This window comes from Corvus moneduloides, chromosome 2 (assembly GCF_009650955.1).
Source record: "Corvus moneduloides isolate bCorMon1 chromosome 2, bCorMon1.pri, whole genome shotgun sequence".
NCBI lineage: Eukaryota > Metazoa > Chordata > Aves > Passeriformes > Corvidae > Corvus > Corvus moneduloides.
The window spans coordinates 85275106-85298274 of record NC_045477.1 but is presented as its reverse complement, the minus strand read 5'-3'; the positions used below and the strand labels follow the sequence as shown (position 1 = coordinate 85298274).

Here is a 23169-nt window from a genome sequence, read left to right as displayed (position 1 = left end):
AAACAGAGCTTATGTGTTCCTTCAATTATTAGAGTGTTAATCATGGGGCTTATAGAAATGGAATTAGAGCTTTGGAGAAAATAATGTAACATAACCTGACATGGTAGAGCTCTTTTCCAAACAGGGATATATATTTTTTTATCTTTTTCTTTTTTTTTCTTTCTTTGGTAAATATTAACTATTTACTGAACAACATATTTAGCTTATTTTCTAGATATCTAGAAAAAATCAACCTTTTCTAAAAAAAAAATCATGTTATAATCACAGCTGTGTAACATATAAAAATGGGAATTGTACACATTTAACATCTGAAATTACTCCAGTGGATATAAATAAATGCATAGTCCAGGGGCATCAACAGGACTAGAACTTTATAAGAACTGCTTTGTTGACAGAAGCAATATAAACAAGTTTAAGTGTGATGATGCACAACTGTATGCAGAGGGACCAGTTTAAATAGATTGTAAATCAATCTCATAATGCATTAAGTAAACCAGGAATAATTTGGGATGGTGATGTAGGAGAACAGTTTTCACAGGCTCATTGTTTGGCAGGGGAAATGAACATTCAATGAATCACAGGAAAAAAGGGTTGCTGTAATTTTGAGATATTTTAGCTTGTTTCCATGTCCAGCAAAGCACATGCTACAGCACCAGTATATTAGTCACCTCAGAAACAAAAGCTGTAAAAAAATTCCCATTATTTCACAATGTGCCAATAACTAAACAGGAAATGTGAACAGAAGACTGCTATGAATGCTCATTTGGATTTTATACTATTCACACATTTTTAAACATTATACTATTAATTAACTATAAATCAAATTTTTGAGAAAAAAATGAACACAGGAAACTTTTTATCACAAAAACTTACTTCCAGTATTACTTTAATCATTATCAATATATTTTTCATTACTTGTTTATAGCAACTTTGCTGCTGAGGAAAATTTTATATATAAAAAACTTAAAAAAACAATAAAAAAATCCATTAGAACTAAACAGCATAAGAAAAATCATAGATTACTGGGCCAAATATCTACTAGTTATTTGAAATAAAAACTATTAGAACACCTACATAGTTATTGAAGAAAATAAAATGCATTGTGTAGATCATACAAATGAGTGTTTAATTCCACTTCATCCATCACACATTTGCTTCTGTATCTGCCATAGTGTGGTGAAAGGAATGCTGAGTGATGCCACAGACCTCTCAGTTTGTGACTGTGCATATCTTAAATTCATTAAACCTAATTTGTTTATGCTGTGTAACAGTAACACTGATGAACCTTAGCGCATACACATACTGCTTATACTTTTGTCAGTGGTTGGCCCCTCTAACATACACTTAAAATACATAAAGAAAAAGTTCAGCTTTGGCTTCCTCAGTCTTCTGTGCCCAGTAACAATAATTTTAAATAAAATTTCACAGTGAACCACTCAGCAGAATTCTTAAAGACCTCCTGAAGAGACAAGTTTGAAAATTAGACTAAATTTGTCCTTATTATGAGATGACAAAGCATTTAGTTGAAAACTGAAAGTTCAGCAAATGTGTTTGCCAGAGATTTCAGCTGTGCTAAAAAGCTGTCAGCCTCTTACTCTCTATACTCTACACTGTTGGCAAAATTCACCTGGGAGAGCAGTGAAGTTACAACACTAAAAGGCTCTACAAATTCTCAGCTTTTGTTCTGTACCCATAGGTTCGGCTGACATCTATGCACTCTTTAGAAGATTTTCACATGAAGTATTTCGGTGCTCTCTAGGTGAGAGTGAGAAGTGAAATGATACTTTGCAGAGAATTAAAAGGAGACTGAGAAGAATCTCTGTCTACCATTAGACTGTATAAATCAAACCCAGTATTTAGAAGTGAAAATGTCAGTGTTTTTAAGCTCAAGAAGAGAGGACAGATGGCTACCAGTTTTATAGGCTCAACTTTGCTAGTGCCAAAATTTCAATTATTAGTAGTCAGATCACCGAATAAAACCATTTGCACTCAGAGGAGGGCTTTTCTTTAAGATTTCTTTGACTAGACAGATTTTTTTCTTTTTTTTCTATTATGTCTCAATTAAACTTCTTCAAAAAACTTGTACCAGCACACTGGAGTACTGAAGTAAGCTTTCTGAATGTATAAAAGATTTCTTCAACAGCTTTGATGTGATTTGTAAGCTTTCAAAGGTAATAGTTGCCTTATTATAATCTTCTTCAAGGCAAAATGACACTAGAGTCACCTTGTTCATGTAAAGTTGTAGGGTATTATGGTAACAGATATGAGCATAAGACACAAAGCAGAAAAATAATCAGAAGTATTTTTAAAAACTAGCACCAAAAAAAAATATAAAACAGAAATAAAATTAATAGACATAAACAGTGGAAATAAAATATTTACTCCAAGTTAAAAGGTACTAAAACTAATTGTATTGCATAGATTTTCTGTAAGATATTACATAATAAAAAATGTTATTTTTGATACTTCTTCTATAATCTTAAGCATGTTTCCATATTAATAAAACTGGGGATTCTTTAGTATAGACACCAACACATATGGAATTACAGAATCATATAACCGTAGCATTGTTTGGATTGGAAAGACTTTCCGAAGTTCCCTGAATCCAACCTCTCAGCCACATGAAGTGGCATCTTTCGCTAGATCAGGGTGTTCAAAGGTAAATCTTGAATACTCGCAATGACTGGGCATCCACAACAACACTTCCAGTTATGGGTCTCTGGGCAACCTGTTCCAGTGCCTCATGGCTCACATAATAAAAAAACTTCTTCTTTATGTCCAGTCTAAATCTACCCTCAGTTTAAAAACAGTGCACCTTTATCCTGTCACTACAGCCTCCAGTAAAAAGTCTCTCTCTGTCTTTCTCAAAAGACCCGTTTATATACTGATAGGCCATGATAAGGCTTCCGTGGTGCTTCTCTTCTTCAGTCTGAACAGGCCCAACTCTCTCAGCCTTTCCTCACAGGAAAGGTGTTCAGGCCCTCCTCTGGAGCAACTCCAACAGGTCCAGGTCTTTTTGTGCTGGGGATCCCAGAGCTGGACACAGCTGGAACACCTGCCAGGTAGGATGTTACGAGACTAGTGGAGGAGAAAAATCACCTTGCTTGACCTGCTGCCCATGGGGGTTTTTTTTGCAGCTTAAAATGGGATTGGATCTCTGGGTTGCAAGTGAGCACTGCTGGCTCATATTTAACTTTTCATTTATTGATATCCCCAAGTCTCCACAGGTCTGCTCTCAATGAATTCACCACTCAGTCTGTATTGATATTGAAGATTGCCCAACCCAGGTGCAGGACTTAGCCTTGCTGAGCTTCTTGAAGTTTATATTGTCTTCTTCTTCAAGCCTGTGAAGGCCCCTCTGGATGGCCTGTCCTCCATCTAGGGTATCAGCTGCACCACTCAACTTGGTGTCATGTGCAAACTTGCTGAGGGTGCACTCAGTCCCACTGTCTATGTGATTAATAAAGATATTGAACAGAACTAGTCCCGACAAGGACTGCCAAGGGACACCAGTTGTGACTGATCTCCATTTGGATATTGAGCTGTGGACTGCCATTCTTTTCATGCAGCCACTACAATTACAGAGAATTGATATTACCTTCTGAACAAAACTGAAAGAAATCCTGCTAAATCATAAAGCTGAGCTTAGAAACAGTCTGTCACAATATCAAGGACAGGCAATACTTATATTCTTTCAATGTAATTCTGATTACCTATCCATATCTCTCAATAGAGAGAAGGGTGGTACTAATAGAGAGCATGCATTTACCAAGGAAAATGGAATTTTGATCATATAAATTATAAAAATTCATAAAAATCAATCAATTGAAATGTTTGAAATGTAATGTCCAGTTTCTTCATTATTTTGTTTAAGCAATAGACTCCTCCTTTTTGGTTTGTTCTTTGTGTATTTTTCACCTTATTACAAGAAGATACAAAAAAGAAACAGGCTGAAAACTGTGCAGAAACCTTAGAATTATTTCTATTTTTCCCCAAATTTTTTAAATATGACGATTAAATCCTTAATTTTTTTCTAGTTTTGCTCAGAAAGTTTGCAGTTAAGATGTTATATATAAAAACAAACATTTCTTTTTTCTTTTTTTTTTTCCCAAGTTTTTCACCAGATTCCTCTTAACCACTCTCCTTCAGAAACTTTGACCCAAGTAGCACTTCAGGATTTTAATTTGCAGGCTGTTAGTCACTGAAGAAGAAAAAATTGTTTTTGCAAATATTTACACACATATTTCTTTACAGATATATATATATATGTATATATGTTATCTATATATACACACATACAAACATCTATCAGAGAAATGTTATGCTAATATCACTGAAATGTATGGTAGTGCCAGCCTCAGATAAGCTATAAACTTGAAAGGGCTTTCAAAACTGTTTGCTTGCCAACTGTCTGATGTACTAAGTTATTTTAATTTATTGCTGACCTTGGTTAGCAGGTGTGAAATGCATCAGGGGAGATGTAGTGAATCATGATGATTTTGTTTTCAATTATTGTGTTTGCTGTCTGCAGCTGAAATATGAATGAAACATATTCCATGTAGCTTTTTTCAATGATAGCCAAAGCAAATACATACAAGGCAAAACATTTTACCATGCTTCCTTTGTATTTTTAAAATTTCTGCTATGAAATAATTCCTATCAAAGTGTTTAGACATGTAGTATGCCCAGGTTATATGTACTTTTCCTGTGGTTAAGGAAAAGAAGCACTGGTAAAGTTTCTGTGGTGACAGCACTCATTACCTGCCTCATATCACACTCATTTCTCAAAACTTGCCAGAGGCTCAGATCAAAAGTAGAATACTGTTAGATGTAAACTTGAAAATTGCTCCAAACCATATAGATCATTGCAGCTTCTTTGGTACCTCCAAACACAGTAAGATATATCCTGACTTAAGTAACAAGAACTAGAAGTATTCCCTCCTACAAGGTATGAAGACAACATTGTAGCTTTGCTATTAGATGATGGTCTAGAAAAAGTGGATTCTGGTTCTGGCACAACAGACCAAAGTTTTGTTGGGTTATGCAGAATTCTGTGATATCCCTTTACTAGTAATCTCTTCCCTTTCACGAAATCTAATGAGACTTACTCAGCAACACAAGTATGGAAAATTAAGCTGAACTCTTAATTTCAGCTAATTTCCACAATTCAACTCCTCACTGTCTCACTTCTTTCAGGCTCAGGATAGCAGCTGCACAAAGCATCCAGCCACCTATCCCTTCTTTCAATGCCTACCACCTGGATACTACTAGTGCTGCACATAATACTAAATTAGGTAAGTGCACAGTCACAGAATATTTTCAAGAAGCTGGAGAGTCTTCTACACGTAGACAATTTGCTGCAGCTGTTCACGTGTTAATATTCTGGTTCAAAGTAAATAATATAATTTGAAAATAGCTGCTTGTTGAAGTGATTTCTTTTAAAGAAAGATCTAAGAATTTGGTGTTGCACTAGTTTACCTTGCACAGACACAGCATCTTTGGTAATTTTCTCTTAAATCAGGCTAATGTTGTCTTTGCAAATTTATGCACGAATATTAGTTATTGCACATATTTTTAGATTATGCTCTTCAAAAATTTTTGTTGCTGTAGCTTCAAAATATAAGTCCATTCTACATTTTTGCTTTGATCTGTGTACAGATGTAGAAGAGTTTGGATATAGAAACCAAAAACGCAACGCACATATATGTCCACATATGTATATCTACATAGTTATTTCATACAAGAAAGAATAAAGATCGTCTTTGAATAGCTAGTTGAAGACTTATGGGAATGATAGACTTAATCTGAAATTTTACATGTAAATTTATTTTCTTATATTGTCAAAATATATATGACACTTTGGGAGAGTTAAACATATTGACTAGGGGAAGAAAATAAAGTGTAATTTGTTGAGTTATTGTTGAATTGTTAAAATCTTAATATTTGGAATATTGTAGCCTTTCACCTTAGTGCAATCAGATAAGTACCAATGCTTTAGCTGGTATTTCAAGGCAGAACTTCTGGTTTTTACAACTTAATACATATGCAGTTAAAATTAATTTCATTCTACTGTTAACTCCAAAACCACAAACTTCAAAAGGTTTAAAAAGAAGTAATCTGCTTCTGTAGTAAGAGTATGGCATAGTAGACATATATCTGCTGTATGTAGGGACTTGTAACTAATTTGCTTGCTTTCTTATTTTCATTCTTTCTTTTCTACCTTTTTTTTTTCTTTTTTTGCATTCTGTGTATAATTCCTTGAATTCAAACTCATAAAAAAAACCCCTGTTGATGAGATTCAGCTTCAGAGGAACAGTTTTTGACTCATAATATTTCAAAAAACACATTTCTGGAAACTTTACCATATTAAATCTTATTAATATAGGGGTCTGGCACAGTCATTATTGAGTTGTCATCATAGTCTACAGGATATAAATCTAAAAAAAAATGCCTCCTGTATAAAGAGAATTCTTTATTAAAACCACCTTTCTTTAAAACTATATTACATCAATATGTGATTTTTTTGTGAGCAGAAGTTCCTTTTATGTCACCATGGTTGGTCAACTCCCTGCTTGTGTTGCATCAGTAGCAGAGCTATTAGGAAATGTGGAAAACAGCTTGAGCAGGTGACCTTTTAAAGAAAAGCTTGTTAAACCACTGATCTCAGTGAGATCTTCATTAAATTGAATGGAGTATCTGCCTATTTTTGTTTTTTAAACTTTAGATTTGAAATATCCTAGGGTGATTTAGTTTACTTGTATTTGATAGCTCCTTATTTTATAGTCCAAGTCTGATTCTGTATGTATTCTATGCAGATAATGTTAAGAAGCACTAGCAAGTTTTTTCTTCCATGTCTGGTCATAATCTCACTGACATTATTTCAGCAAAAATCCTCTACAATATATGAAGTTCTGCTGCAGATAGTTGGAAAGAGCATAATGATGGAGACAGCAGTTTTATCAGGGCTCTGTTCTTAATAGACATGAATATACAGAATATTCCTGTAAGCAAATATAATTGAAATTAGTCATCAGTAATCAATACATATTTCAGATCATATTGTTAAAAATATAAATACCAGCAGGTTAAAGATGACTTGTAGAGATACCCAAGGTGTATAACAAGTTATACTTCCACAGATATCTATCAAGAATACAGAGCACGCTAGTATTCCACATTTAACAGACATCTGGATTCAAAATAGTGTCTATCTTATGTGCCAAGTCCCTCTAGGCTGTCAGTTGAACACAGCTTGTTTTACAGTTTCCCTAGATTTCACAGACTGCCTAGTAGATTCTTGAGAATCTACTCAAGAATTTTGAATGCATGAGAAAATGTATGAGGAATTTTTTACCCTTTCTTCAGCTACAGGAAGTCACCATCTGCTTCAGTCAAGCAAGAGAAGAGTTCAGCTAACAGCAGCTGACATGTGAATTCCAGAGCTCTTGTGCCAACACTTCCAAAGCCATGGCTATGTCAGTAATTGTCCAGCTAGAAATAATCATTAGGTGCCACGATTCTAACTAGCAACAACTTGATGGTCATTGTTTTTTCCCCTTTAAATGGCAGAAGGTGCAGGGCTCCATCCTCTTTCAGAACAAATACATTAAAAAAAATGCATTTAATTAAAAAAAATAAAAATCGTCCATCACTACTGCTAAAAATACAATACAACATGAGGATAGATTGTATAGCTCCTAGTATTGAAATACAGAGATTTGTCTTTAAACACTTGATATCCTGAAGCAGTATGAGAAATTTCCTCAAGCTGTATATAGTTCATGGCTGCTTTACACTTCTTACTCTAACAGGCAAGTGAAGTGATCTTTTCCAACTCTCAAGAACACACTTTTGCATGGGAATAAATGCTGTGCCTGTTTTCTTCACTGTGTCTATCTGTGACCATTTGTGCTGCGAATAAAAGTGCAGGGAAGATCTTGTTGCTAAGCTGCCAGAAATTGCATCACAGTTAGATAAAAGACCTGGTTATAAAAAAAGGGTTAGTGGTGGGAGAAAAGTAAACATTTTCACAGGTGACTTGGCTAGAGATTTAGTCCATCAAAGACCTTTTTTTTTTTTCTTTGAAAGAAACAGGAAAAAAAGGAAAAGAGACAGAGGGGTTTTTAAAAATTATGTGGAAAAGATCAGAGAGAGCAAGTAGGAAAGTTTTCTAGAAACATATGAAGCAATTATGTTAGAATGGAAATTAAATAAAAGCAGATAGGAGTAAAAATAGCCATAATTATAATCAACAATAGAAGACCTATGCTAAAAATGGCATAGTAGTTTCCTGAATCAGGGCTCTAAGAACTCTTACAGCATATTTGAAGAGCAAAATGAAGCTCCCCTTGTCACTTACTGTGATTTTTGTTTTAAGCTCACAATAAAACAGAGTCTTTATAAAGACTATCAATAAGAAAATTCTTATATTATTATTTTTAATATTGTAGTTATAGTTCAAGCTCATAAAATAAACTATAACTTCAGTTAAAGACCTGTCTTTACTCTGAAGAACCCTTTTGATCACTCATATCTTTCTTTCAATTTAATTGCCAGAATTAATGTTTGGACAGGTGGGAAGCCACCTGAACATGGCTTTTTAATATAACCCTCTAAAGAAATAAATTTTCTGAGATAATGTTGGTCATCCTTCTTCCACTCCTTCCTTTCACCAAAGCCGTTGAGTGAAATGGTGCCGAGTTAAACTTAATTATTTAAAGAAAGAGTTTCTACAATTTTTTCTTTGAGCCATAAAAAAATAATTTAATTTCTTAATAATTTAATTTTTAATTCAATTTCATAAAAATGCAGATTGCATTTTTGAGCTTTTTAGATGGATAATTATTTTCATTCTGTTTTTAATGAAGAATTAGCCTAGAAATATTGAAGTATGAAGTATTGATTTCAATATGAGCATTGAAATCCCATTTATGTAGTTAGTCATTGGAAACACTGAGATAATAATCTTTAGATTATTTTATATATTAACAGTTACAAAGAACTTTTTAGTTATCGTTCATTTCATCCTAATACATGTTTAAAGTTGATCAGATGAGTTCCTATTGTTCTTGACTCATTATAGAGTATTAAGGACACAGCAGAATATATTCACAGATTTATTGCAGAATACTTCATTTGCAATAAAAACCCCATAAAAATTATTAAAGATTTTTTTTTTTTAGTTTCATTTGCAATGCTAAAAAACAAAGACAACTTTTAAGTCCATGAACTTCCTGTGTCTTTAAAACTATACTGTAGATCCATCATGAGGTAACAATAAGTCTTTTCCTATTCTTTCCCACCATTTGATGTTAAAACCTCTCCTGAATTACCAGTTTCAAATTTTCCTTAGATGTATGGAAAAAGTTTAGATATCACCTTATATTTTGTCCTTTTCTTGTATTCTTGTAACACAACTAAGAAATCGCTTGCAGATTTTGCAAATTATATGTCTCTACTTAAAATCATTTTTATTACAGCACTAATATTGATAATTTTATAAGGAATAATTGTCACTTTACATTATGTAATTCTTCTTTTATTAATCCTACTGTAAATGGTGCAGAACTCAGAACTAGTCACACCTTTTCCAAATCTCCATAGCTTTTCCAATTATTTCTTACAAAATTTGAAGTATTGTGAAGAGTTCTACATTTTTAGTAACAAGGAAAGGTATAATTGTCTAATTAAAAAATATTTTGTGTTCTTGCTTCGTATTTGCTGCCTAAACATGGAAGTCTAGACTTGAGTTGAGAAAAAGGCACAGTTATGTCAAAAATTTCCAAATATGAACTATACTTCTTTTTTCTTTTGCTTTTTTCAATTTTTCTAATGGTTACTTGAACATAATGAGACCACAGAATGTGAACAAAAAAAGTGTGAGTAGTGAATAAATAGTAAATAATTGATAATTAAAAATTGAATAGAGATACTCAGATTTTTATCTTTTTCCTAAAAGGCATTTTGAATGGAGGTTCCTTGGAACCACATTTCACTATGGAGTTGATGTTCCTTGAAGAGACGTAATTCTTGATCTACCTGTCAGGTTTTCAAAGACAGTAAGGCTGAATCCCAGTTTAGGTATATATAGATAAGCCTGTTGACTTTGCAGATCTTTCTGGGGAACTAACAAAAATATTATATGAATGCAGTATAGCATAAGCCAAGGTAATCAACGCAGGCAAATATTCTATCTATCTCTGCCAAAATTTTCGAAGGCAAAGCTATTACCATCAGAGATACTACCATCAACTTTACTAATAATTTCAAGTAATAAGGTTCAAGAATTTATATTTAGATTGAATGTATGGATTAAATTTATATGAAGTACATCTTTGCATTATATTCCTTTTTACTTAGAGTGCTCTTGACATTAAGACCTTGGAAAGGGTTTCATAAAGCATTTTGAGGAGGTACATGGAATGTTTATGAATGCAACAATCCCCTGGTTTTTGTGGCCAGTCTTTGAAAATTTCTGTGGCCAGTGTAGTAGGAATGAATGCTATGTTTGTGTGGTTTATGGGATAGTAAATACAGAGAAAGTTGACGGTGCATATAATTTTTAACTTTCAGATCTGCTTCAGACAGATAGCAGAAGAGAAGATAGTTCTCTTAACTGTAAAGTTAAAAACAGGTAGATGAAAAAAAAAAAAAGAAAAAAAGAAAAGATGTAGAGTGCTTTACCCTTGGAATTGATTCCACCAGACAGGAACTCAATCTCACTAACACAAAACTTCGGGTATGTAAAACAGATTTTGGAGTCTGATCAGCGTTTTGTGCTTATGTGGACACAAGTGAAAGCTTAGTCATTATTTTGAAATTTTAATTTAAAATACCCCAAAACCCAGCGTTGTACATAAATTTGTATGTGAATGTCTTTTGGGATGTACCACTTCAAAAGACCTACTTAACAAGTAAATGAGATTTTGGTCTCAGTCTTTACATCAAGTTATCTAATTTGTCTCAGTTATACGTAATCACCTACACAGCAAGCAAAGTCCTCTTTTAAATACCACAAACTGGCTGCACTACGGATGATCTCAATATTTTTAAAGATCTTCCTGTAAAGTTTAAAGTTCATCCTGTTTTTTTTTAATTGTGCCTTCTTAAATCTGAATAGGTTTCCTGGTCTTCTGCCTATACAAATTTTGAATTGTCGTGACTCTTGGGCTTTTGTCCTTGGCATTTACTTGCTGCTTGCAAGAGAAACTTTACTACCCTTCTCCCAGTACTGCAATGGAAGGCTAGAAAAATTTTTCATCAGGATTGAGAGCAGAATCCAGGAAAATGAGAAAGGATGACCATCATTTCATATTTATGGGGTTTTAGAAACTAGAAAAGTTCTCTGGTCCTCTTTTGCATAGCTACTGGACTAAATCCCCTGTCAGCAGAACTATTATGAAAAACAGCCTATCATTAGTTCACTCCTTTCTCTTAGCTGCCAAGCTGTAGCTGCAGAAAGAAATCTACAAACTTTAGTGCTTTTTGAAGGCATATTAACTTTGAACAAACTTCTGCATTAGCGTCCTCAGGATCAGCCACAGGTGACCATGGTGTGGAAAGCCACATCACGTCAATTTCAATGGTAACCCATATCTCCACCCAAAAATTTTAACAGCATCCTTAAGATACTGAGCTGCAACAGAGAGCTTTCCAAATGGTCCCGCTAAGTAAAAGATTTTGTACTTCTCTCTCTATTTATGCTTATGTGGATTTTCCACATCGGGTCCTCCAAAAAATGGTTGGAAAATTTCAGCTCAAGAACATCACTCCATCTTTATATCATTGCTAATATGTTGAGATATTTCTCAACATATTGTTTCCCCTTATCCCCTAAAAGTATGCTTTAGAGATCTGACAACAAAAGGCTGCATAGCAAAAGCAACCTCAGTTCTGCCAGTTAGAAAATGTTCGGACTTCCATGAAGCCCTTTCTTTTTTTATGGCTCTCTGCATTCTGACTACGAAGTAAAACAGGATTCTTTCAAAGTCCTGGGCATTTTGCCACCACTTTGGGCCATGGGGCCAATAAAAATCATTAGCAATACATAAATTTTATCCAGTGGGCTTTCCTGAACATGTGCAAATGTTCATAAGGTTAGAGAACAGAAATCCATATGTTGTATCTTACATGCTTGGAATGCATTGAGTTTAACTAGTTTAGAATAAGTTCATATGAATACCCTGATATTTTTATATCAAATTAGGACACATGTGGTTCAAGTACCACAATAAGAGTCCTGATTAAATAAACAGATTGCTATTATATTCCAAGAGATAAAAGCAGTCACTGCAAAAAGCAGTGCTTTTTCATCTTTACTGTATTATATTAACACTAAGCTACAATATTTGTGAAATATCCACATTCTCTTAGGTGGAAATTTGCCCTTTTAAAATAGAGAGTTTCCACTTAACATTTCCTGTGGTGAAGCAACACTCTTGAGTTATTTGGGTGTGGGGGGCTGTGAAATCTAGTATTCAGTAAAACATTTTCATGGGATATTTTGGAATATTTTGGACCAATTTTAACTCATATATAACTAACTTTACTAATATGACTGACTTTTTCAATAAGAAGCACATACTATTTTTTAATTGTAAGTTTGGTACACCTGGAAAAAAATACCCTATTTCTGACTTGTTCTTGTGCTCTTTTGAATAAACAAGACAGATAATATTTTGGGAATTTGGTTTGTTTTGGGTTTTTTTTTTCAAATGTGCTTTTTTTTTCTAGGCTAGTGTCAGGTAGTAGCATCATTTTAATGTGAAAGCAAAAACAGCAGAAGAAACCTTAAAACTTTTAATAATATCAATACCTCAGCAGCACCCAAACTTTTAACGCATAACCATATTGGGTCTGATAAATATGACATTTAACAGACTCCTGCACATGTTGCTCTGTAATGATATTATTTTACTGAAAATTGTGCCATAACAGAATTGAGCATTTTAACATCCTACAACACATTTTGGGAGTACACTTGAAAACAATTTCCCAGGGCTTTTTTTTTGGAGTTAAATGGAACTGGAGTTGAGGTGTTCTATAACTGCACTTTATTTTGGCTCTGGCTATACACCTATACACCCACACTAAAATTATTCCTTTCTTTGGGCTATTAGATTTTGAAAAGTGAGGAACATTGTACATGGAAGCATTGAGGCAGAGGTCTTCTGAAACAGAGATGAAGACCACTAAAATTATTTTGCCTAAGAGTTTAAATTACTAGGATGATCCTAAAATGATTATCAGTGTAAACATATCTTAGAACTCCCAAAATAAATCAATTCCTCCAAGAACCCATCAGAAGTAATAGTTAAAACCACCGTTGCTGAGATGCCAAAACCTCAGCAAGAGTAGGAAAATATTTTTAAAAATTTACTATTTTAAGACATTTAATTTGGCCTGAGGAGATTCTTAATTTTTATATGTTATGATCTCAAGTTATTGATGTCACAAAAATTTTGGATCCTTAGACTGATTCCAAGTGACTGTAGAGGAAATGTACCGCACTTATGTTCCTCTCGTGTTAAGTCATGATGATCTCAATTTTCTGAGCTGTGCCCTGGTTGTGAGAACAAAGTGTCCTTATAAAATGTGAGCATTTTTCTTGCATGGAGTTACAATATTTAATCTGGATAGGTTGTCAAAATAATTTGTCTATATATCCTGTTTCTTTTACTTGTTACTAACACCTTTCTTAATTTATTGCATAATTTTCTGCTATGTAAGAGTGATTAAATAGCACATATACTTTAGTTTTGCCAACATGTACAGCATACTAGGCACTTCAATAAAAATAAGAAAAAGCAAATGTGAGATAACTGGACCATTGACTGGATCAAATTAGAAATACAACTCTAATAAAATATATTATTACTTTAATTTGTATTGATTTTTTAATGAAGAACTATTTAATCTGTTATTTTCAGATAATTCTGTATCTGAGTAGCAATATTGCAAACTAACCATGTAAACACAAGAAGCATGGAACATAGTTATAAACAAATTTGAATTATCATAACTGGGGAAAGTGACACTAATTGCAGTGGGAAACTTAAAAATTTAACGTATTAATGTACATACATTGCTAAGCTTGGAAATTTTAGGGTTTTTTCATTATTTGATATAAGTTTTTTATTTAAAATAACATTCAACCCCATTGTTTTCAAAAGCTTTTCATTTCAAATTTTTACCTGATTATTCAGTTCATGTCCATTGTTTAAGACTAAGATAATAGTCATTCAAGGTTAATTCAAATTAAATTAGATGACCTGAGTTGAGTCTCAAAGGAACAATGCAAAAAATCATTGATCCATTTGAAATATCAATGGGATTATCAAGTAAGTAGTATATATATATATACACACACATATACATATATCTATATCTATAGCTATATCTAACATCTTAATCTTTAAAAAATATTTCTACCATTTCATGATATGGCAGTTTCCAAAAGAAAGATACATTTTTATTAGATGTGTATATCATCATTGAGATTCTCTATCATTCTTCTATAGAACAACATATGGAACATTTTTCAAGACAAATCAGACAGAAGGTGTATATATTTAACAACGTGTACATACACACACATATATTTTTTAATTTTTTCTCTGCTTTCTCCCATTTTCCTCCATCCAGTAATTAAATATACCAGTGTTTCCCACTGACAGACGATGTGTTGGACTAACCATTACATGCCTTGCAGCAGCACTTGCTCACACTGCAGCCTGACTCATTTATGAGGTTACTTATGTAAGTCTTCAGCAAAAATAATACGTGTAGTGAGCTAAAAAGTGTTGTTAAGCACCAAAATAGAGTCGAAAGGATGTTCTGAATTGTCACTTAACCATCCCTTACATGTAAATATTCCTTATGACATTAGCAGAGTAATTCAATTGCTGTGGATGTTAGTGCCTGTAATCACATAAACTGTAGATCAATGCGAACTTTCACTTCTGCTCCAGACTTTGAAAATAGAGTGGCTGAAATACACAAGCACATTTTGCAAACTAAAGCATGAGCAGATGAGTGTTGCAAATAGAGGGTAATGCTAAGACCTGAAATCACCTGGTAGAAGGAAACCAGCCCTAGGCAAGCAGCTATATGATAGACATGCACCAGCTCAGGGGTCCTGTCAGAAAGATCCCTCACAGAATTCTCTGCTGTGTGTCTGTCACGTGCATCACTGAAATAATTTCATTACACTCCACTGCATTAAGTAAAAGGAGAGTATCAGTAGTTATTGAACATTCGCAACTCTTCAACATGTATTTTTTCTTACAATAAAATGCACCTGGTTTATCTGGTTTGTGGAATTTTTTTAAACTTCGTTTTTCACTGGATAATATTGTGATGCCACAAAAAACTATAGTCTTGGGTGCATTGGTTTTACCTAACCAAATATTTAACAGTAGCTAATTAACTTTCAGCTATTCATATGAAAAATCAAGTTCTTGCCTTAGAACTTTTTTTGTGATGCATTCTCTACAAAAGTAAAACACAAATTGCTAAGAATTTTATCTTTTTAACATTTTTTATTCATTTCAGTTCTATTTAGTTTTAAAGTGAGAGGTCTGGATTTGGTTTTTTTCAACTAGAAAGAAATTTTTAAAAAAGGTGAGGTCTTGTATTCAGATACAATAATGATTATGATTATGTCTTTTTCAAGGACTAGAATTCATTTTAAAAGTATTATATTTAATTTTAAATCTAAACTGATATAAAAATAATCATTATATTTCAATTTATTTCAGTGATCTTTGTAGGTTTTGTATTCCTTTTATTGCTGCAAAGAAGACTTTGGTTTTTTGGGTTTTTTTTCACTTCTCACAGTTCAGATGAGGAGAAGTGTATGAAAAATCAGGGTAGACGTTCAGAAGAATATAATAGTTAGTCTAGGACAGCTATAACAAGGAAGTACTTTTACAACCAGTACCACACAGTCTCTGCTATTTGTATTCCTACACATACCTGGCATGAGTTACTCTCTCACATTGTTTCATTTTCAAAAGGAAAGTGCTCAGCCCTAATCTAACAGGCATTGTCATCACTGAATGCTGCTTTTTTTTCCCTACAGAACTGCCATCTTTGCTAGCGTTTACAAACTTTCTGTCAACGGAGCCTTCTAATGGAAGTGTTTTGTAAAATCTGGAACATCATTTGAGCTTGAATTTCCCTTAACTAAAACCAAACAGAGTCTTAGGTACCTGCTTGGAAGAAACATTTGGAAAAAATTAATATGGAGAAGCACTGGTGATTATAAACATCTGTCCTTCAGCACTGTTTTAGGCCCACAGACCATTTTGAAATCACTCTGACTCATTTATTTTAAGTGATTAATACAGCAGCATTTAAGAAAAGTATCTATGTGATTTACTGTATGGAACAGTTATTGTAAAGAGAGTAATAGATTTGCTACCTTATGAAGGATAAGTTTGTCTTTTGCCTTCCTTCACTGGTGATAAGTTTTTTGTAGTGCAATTTTATGAGAACAACTTACTGACAAAACTGTTTAAATTCTATATATAAATATATATCTCTATGTCTCGTGAACACCACTGAACATCAAAAGGCACCTCTATGTCCTCTACCTTTTACCTTTTTCTTTTTAGTGCTGGAACACAGAGCTGCAACATTGTTCTGTATAAATAACATAAATTACATAGCCATGATCTTTTGGGAAAATAAACCACATCTCATCTCCCGAATAAAATACCTTTTTCACTTTCAAAGCTATGCAGAACTGTCATATTTTATATATTAGAGAATGTTTATACAAGAATGCTTTAAAAAAATATCTGGATGAACAGACTTTATCGCGTGTCAAAAAGCATCTGTTGATAAATGGCTTTGTATGTGTTCTGAGTTAGCATTAATCAAAAAAGGAAAGTATTCCTTCTTAATCCAACCTCCTAGAATAACCATACATTTAAGCAGAATATAAATTAACTGGAATACCGTTGCGAGGCAGGTATTTTATTGCAGAAATAAAGCTGGAACAAGTAGGATTATAACTACAAAGATGACAAATATTTAGCTTATTCTTAAAAGCTACCATATTGTCCTAATTTCAGCTATTCTATTCATTGGATTAATGCTAATTTTATGTTGTAAATGGAATCTTTTCTCTCTGCCAAAGCGAAACAACTGTGTAATACATTAGGTATTATTGTTCATAAATAATAATAGCAGGGTCTTGCTCTGTCTTACAGTTATGTGCAGCTCTGCTATGCACCTCTTAAAGGTGGTATTTGTTAAGCAGTAGAAGCATTATTTAGTCATAAAACAGAGCAAAGAGGAAAACAGCAAAACAACTCTAAGGAATAATGCAACATTAATGACTGGATGATGTGTACTTCTATGTTAATGAGTTCATAAATTCTTTAAACATAACATTTTGAGATGTGTTAGAGTCATGGAAAGTGAGACTGAAAAACTTCTTAAACACTTCAGTGTAGGTTACGTGCAGGTCGGACGGGACGGAGACGGAGACGAATGGAGAGATCTCTATAGGCAGGTCTTGGGACACAGTCGGTTTATTGTAAAGGCGTGGGTATTGGGGCACTGCTCAGAGCTGCCTGACTCAGCTCTGAGCAGGCCCAAGAGAGTAAGCAGGTGAGAGAGAGAGAGAGGGTGTAAGAGCAAGAATGGAAGTAAGAGTAGAAGTGGAAGAGAGGAATAGAGAATGAATAGAAGTCCTGGTTACAATACAATAAATCATCTTCTGTACTGAATATTCTAATTGTCACTAACCAATCTAATACAAGATACAAATCCTATAGCATTTACATACAGCCTATAAGAGTTCTTATATTACCATAAAGTGTTACATCTTAACTTCTAAAAACTACTCTTTGGACCCCTTCTGCTGAGCTAGTAGGGTCTGCTCTGACCCTTGGACCTGTTTGCAAGCAGAGGGTATTGTTCCATCAAGAGGGGATTACTTCAGTGGCCATACCATTGTTTTCTAGTTGTTCAGTAACTAAGACCTGGTATTTCAAAAGTGGCTTTCATTTCGATGTTGCCTGTAGTTTTCATATTCCCAAAATCTTTTGTCAGGCAATCATATTTCCAAGGTTTTCCTGTTTCATCTTCCCCAACACTTCAGGAATCCATCTATGGATATTCCCTCCTGAAGAGAGGGTCACTATATCTAAACTTTTACTGACAGATGTTTATCTAAACCGTTCTTAAAAGCATCTAAAGATAGAGATTTCACATCCTGCTATAGCAATCAGTTACCTTGCTTAAACAGCCTCAAGGCTGGAAAGTTTTTCTGAGTGTCTAAGTTAGATCTCCTTCAGTGCAATTTAACCTATTTCTTTTTTCCTCTCCCCTTGGAGACAGTCCGTTTATTCTTTTCTGCCATAATCTTCCATAGATTTGAAGGCTGTTATTTTGTCTCCCTTTAGTTTTCAGTCCTGTAGATGAAACTAGCTGAATTCCTCACTTTCCTCACAGGCAGTGGTTTTCTAGATTTCTGGCCACAGTAACTGTCTTCCAGACTCTGTCACACTGGTTCAAAACTTTTTATAAATGTGAGGTCCAAAACCAGGCCAAAACTCAGTTGAGATCTCACTCATGTTGGACAGACAGGAAGGATTTGCTGAAATGTCTAATTTATGCTAATCTTCATACTCTCTCTTATGTTCTTCCAAGAGCAAGACAGGTACAACTCCTGTATTGGGAGTGGCAATCAGTCACCTAGGACCCGTGCAACCAGGAGATGGACCCTAAGGACAAGATTCATCAGCCTTTAAATTTAGATGCTTTGCTATTAGGACTACCTCTGAAGGTTGAGGAGAAAACAGCCAGTCCAAAGGTGGCACTTCTGTAAATGAGGTCAGAAACAGCCTATGTGAGAGGGCGGAAATATTTCCTGTTCAACTCTAAAAAAGGTCTGCTTTTGGTCGAAGAACTTAATCCTGGCTCTTTGTATTCCCGCTTGACCCAGGGAAATCTCTCACCTTTAGGAGAGAGAGGGATCTGCTTTAGGATGCTGTGTGTGATCAGTGTGAATAGTGTGTAAGGATGGGAGTGACTCTGCTGCATCTCGTCAACCAGCTGCCAGGACCCATCTCTGCCTTTTGTTGCTCCAAGTTCCTCTGTCAGTGGATTCACTACAGTTCCTTCATATGCACATTTAGTAGCTGTGCCCCAGATTTTATCTCAGTAAGGAGTGTAAAAAATATATTAGCATTGTGGCAGTTGAATCATCTATCTGCTTCTTAAACAATTAACAGATAGTTAATCTGGTTTGTATATAGAAAACACTTTTTCATTCTAAAACAGAGACTATTCATTCTCTGTGAGAAGTGCATGCTCCCTGTTTGCCTTTACTAAAATAATAAAATCCAAAGACTGTTTATAAAGTAAGATTAAATCAATTTTCTATTTCACAGAAACACAGAGACTTTGTGAACCAAATCCCTTCCTGGTGTACTTCAATGTGGTATATCCCTGGTCTCTTGGCTTAAGCAGAGTTTTTCTTTTTTTTTTTTTTTTTTATTTTTTTTGCTTGACTTGAGATTCTTTGAGATGGTGCTGATTTTATTATATTTTACTCTATCTTTCTAATGCAGAATCCTAACCAAATTATCTGTTTGTTTCCCTCACAGGACCTCATCTGATCTTTAATCTCCCTCAGAAGTAGCTCTTGTTGCCTCAAAACAAACAGATCTGACATTTTTCAAATACATTGTCCTAATCCACTAGTTCCCTAACTAATATCAGTTGTTAAGCAGAGTTGATTAGCAGCTCTGTGTGGAGCCTCTGCCTGTTTGCAGAGCTGTCAGCTCCTGCCTACACTACTGTATAGCAGAAATGGACTTAAACAGTGTTGCCACACTGAAGATAGGGAAACATGTCTAGAACAATTTAACTTGCAAGCAATTTTTTAAAGGATTTTGTAATGTCAAACTGTTTATTTTCAGTGACAAATTACAAAAAAAAGCAGGGGGGAAAATCAGTTCTAATCTTAGTCTTAATGTAGTGGCACAGAAAAAAAACCTTAGAAAGGTCTGACAATTCTGACATCCCTGGAAAATGCTTAAATTTAAAATGATGTTATAACAGAGAAGGAAATAATATGAGCCTAGATTAATGATATAGCACAAGATCATTATTTAAAGCCTATCAAATACTCATAGATTCTTCTTTATTATGTTAAGCTATATTTTTTAGACCAATTGAAATGAAGATTGATATATGTTCTGTGATTTACTTCTACCAGTTCAACCCCCTTTTTCATTCACTTCAGAAAAGATAGCTCACATATATATTCACAGGTGTGTGCATGTGTTTGCTCATGTATATACCTGCTGGTTTTTGATAACAGAATAATTTAAGGCCAGTTATGTAAATTTTAAAAAAAAAAAAGTCAGACACCATAGGTTCGAGAAAAACATCAGTCTGGGAGCTAGGACATATCAATGATTTACAGTTCCAGCATCACACTGTGATATGCTGCTTTGTTTTGTAGTAATTTATAGCATTTAATGTCGTAAATAGATTCTCTTATGGTGATGTATTATACCATAAAGTGCAGTAAAAATAAATGCAAAAAATATTTGATTTATATAAAACTTTGAATTCAGAGATTCATGTAGAATGGGAAGTCAAGCATGAAAATAGCTCTTTGGGTTTGGGAAAAAGAATTGTTTACAGAAATAATACTTTACACACACTTCATTGGCTTACAGTAGTACTGCATAGTGTATGCCATCACTAAGTTTTCTTTATGGCAATTCTTCTTTGGAAGTTGCATAAACTGAATCCAATGAATTACAGCAAATTTAATAACCCCTTGTTCTTGTAGTAGTTTCTGAGACATGAAACCTTTCTGCTACTGAATGGTTTTTTGTGTTTCCTGGCGTTTTCCAGGACGATAGCAAACAGCCATTTTCAAGTTTTTCTGGAAAAGTTCATTAAACTAGTGACAAGGCAGAAATATCAAAGTTGCTGCATACCAAGTGGAAAAACAGTAATTTGCAAACCATCATAAAAGGCTGCATAGTGCATAGTAACTGTCAATGGTCTAGAAAGCAACAATTGTGTACAATTTGCAGGTGAAAAATGATCTTAAGATGTGCAATATGATTTGTGGTACAACTTGTTCTTATTCTAAAGGAAATGAATTATCAAGCTTTATCGCAGGATATTTTATAGTGTCTTTCTGTTTCTGTTAAAAATATTCAAAAATTTTTAAGAAATACTTATGCCTGCAAAATGTTCCTATCTTTAAATACATAAATATATACACCACACACATTTGTATTCCTTCACATATTTCTTTCTATTATATTCTGAATTTAAAAATACTTCTAATAATAGTACAAACCCTGCTGTTCTCATTCTCTAGAAGCAATAGTTCAATGTCAAAATTTGCAACAGGATATTTGATAACTTCTGTCAAAGTGCTTGCATATGACCCAGCTGTTCTGGGTTTGCATGGCCAGGTTTTGGTAGGGGGGGCTACAGGGGTGGCTTCTGTGAGAAGCTGTCAGAAATTTCCTCCATGCCTGGCAGAGTCAATGCCAGCTGGCTCCAGGATGATCCCACCGCTGGCCAAGACCAAGCCAATCAGGAATGATAGTAATGCCCCTGTCATGGCATATTTAAGAAGGGAAAAAAGTTATTGAAAAAATTTAGTTGCTCTCAGAAAAGAGAGGAGTGGGAATATGTGAGAGAAACAGCTCTGAAGACACCAAGGTCAGTGGAGAAGGAGGGAGAGGAGGTGCCAAAGCTGAGCTCGAAGTGCAGACCACGGTGAGGCAGCTGTGTCCCTACACCCCATAGAGGTCAATGGGAGTGCAGAGATCCACCTGCAGCCCATGGAGAAACCCACGTTGGAGCAGGTGAATGCCTGAGAGGAGCCTGTGAACGAATGAGAAGCCTGTGCTGGTGCAGGCTCCTGTCTGAGACCTGCAGACCCGTGGAGAGAGGAAGCCACGTGGAAGCAGGTTTCCTTGTGACCCTGTGAGGTAACCGCGCTGGAGCAGGCTGTGCCTGAAGGACTGTATCCCATGGGAAGGGACCCACATTGGAACAGATTGTGAAGAGCTGTTGCCCGTGGGATGGACTAATAGTGGAGATCACAGAGAACTGTATCCCACGGGAGGGACCCCTCACTGGAGCAGGGGAAGGACTCCTCCCCCTGGGCAGTGACAGGAACAACGTGTGATGAAATGATCATAACCCCCTTTCCCCATCTCCCTGCACTGCTGCAGGAGAGGAGGTAGAGCCTGGGAGGGAGGGAGGCATAGGGGGGAAGGTGGTTTTAAGGTTTGTTTTATTCTCATTATCCTGCTCTGATTTTGTTAGTAATAAATTCAATTAACATCCCCAAGCTGAGCCTGTTTTGCCTGTGATGGTGATCAGTGAGTGATCTCTCCCTGTCCTTATTTCAACCCATGAATCCTTTGTTATATTTTCTGCCCCTTGTCAAGTTGTGAAGGGGCGTGATAGAGTGGCTTTGGGGGGACATCTGGCATCCAGCCAGGGTCAACCCACTACACCAGAAAAGAAAGGAGTTTACATCTTCACCAGTGAAAAATATCTCACTTGGTGAAATTAATTGGAAAATTTCAGCAGATAGGTACTACTCAATATGAGTAAGATCCTCACAATTAAGGCTAAAAGAATTAGAAATAGCATTTACTAAATACTTCTTTGTATACATCACTTCTTATATCTAGAATGCTACACAACAGCAATATTTCCAATTTATTTTTTTCAATTCCTCTACCAATTTTAGTTTGAAAAATATTTCAGATTTGAATTGTTTTGGTTTATTTTCTATTAGTAGTTTTATCTCACTTGTTCACTGTGTCTGACTTTTTTGTGTTTTGATAATCACAGTATAAAACTCTTTATACCATAGGGATGACTCAGAGCCATGGTACAGGTAAGTGTGAAATGAAAACCCTTTGTTATCCTTTGCAGAAAATCTGTAGACTTTAGAAAATGACTTTTCTGTGAAAGATGTCTGTTGCATCTGGAAAAGTTACTTGATCTGCTTATTAACTAAACTGATGGGTAGAAATCTCTCTAGCATGCTCCAGATAGGGCCAGCTTAAGGATTCTCAGCCATGTACCAAATTAATTTTGTCACACTCTGAGCCTGGCTCAGAGGGAAAAGTTTAGGGAAAATAAGACAGAAATATG

At 34.8% G+C, this 23169-nt stretch overlaps 1 long non-coding RNA gene across 1 annotated transcript in view; it reads left to right on the top strand.

Annotated features, from left to right (window-relative positions):
• Positions 1–22743, top strand: part of LOC116439974 — a 28065-nt gene extending 5322 nt beyond the window's left edge. The window contains exons 2-3 of the long non-coding RNA XR_004238355.1: positions 5197–5294; positions 18664–22743. This is a non-coding gene — a long non-coding RNA (uncharacterized LOC116439974). The remainder of the gene's footprint in view (positions 1–5196; positions 5295–18663) is intronic.
• The last annotated feature ends 426 nt before the right edge of the window (positions 22744–23169 follow it).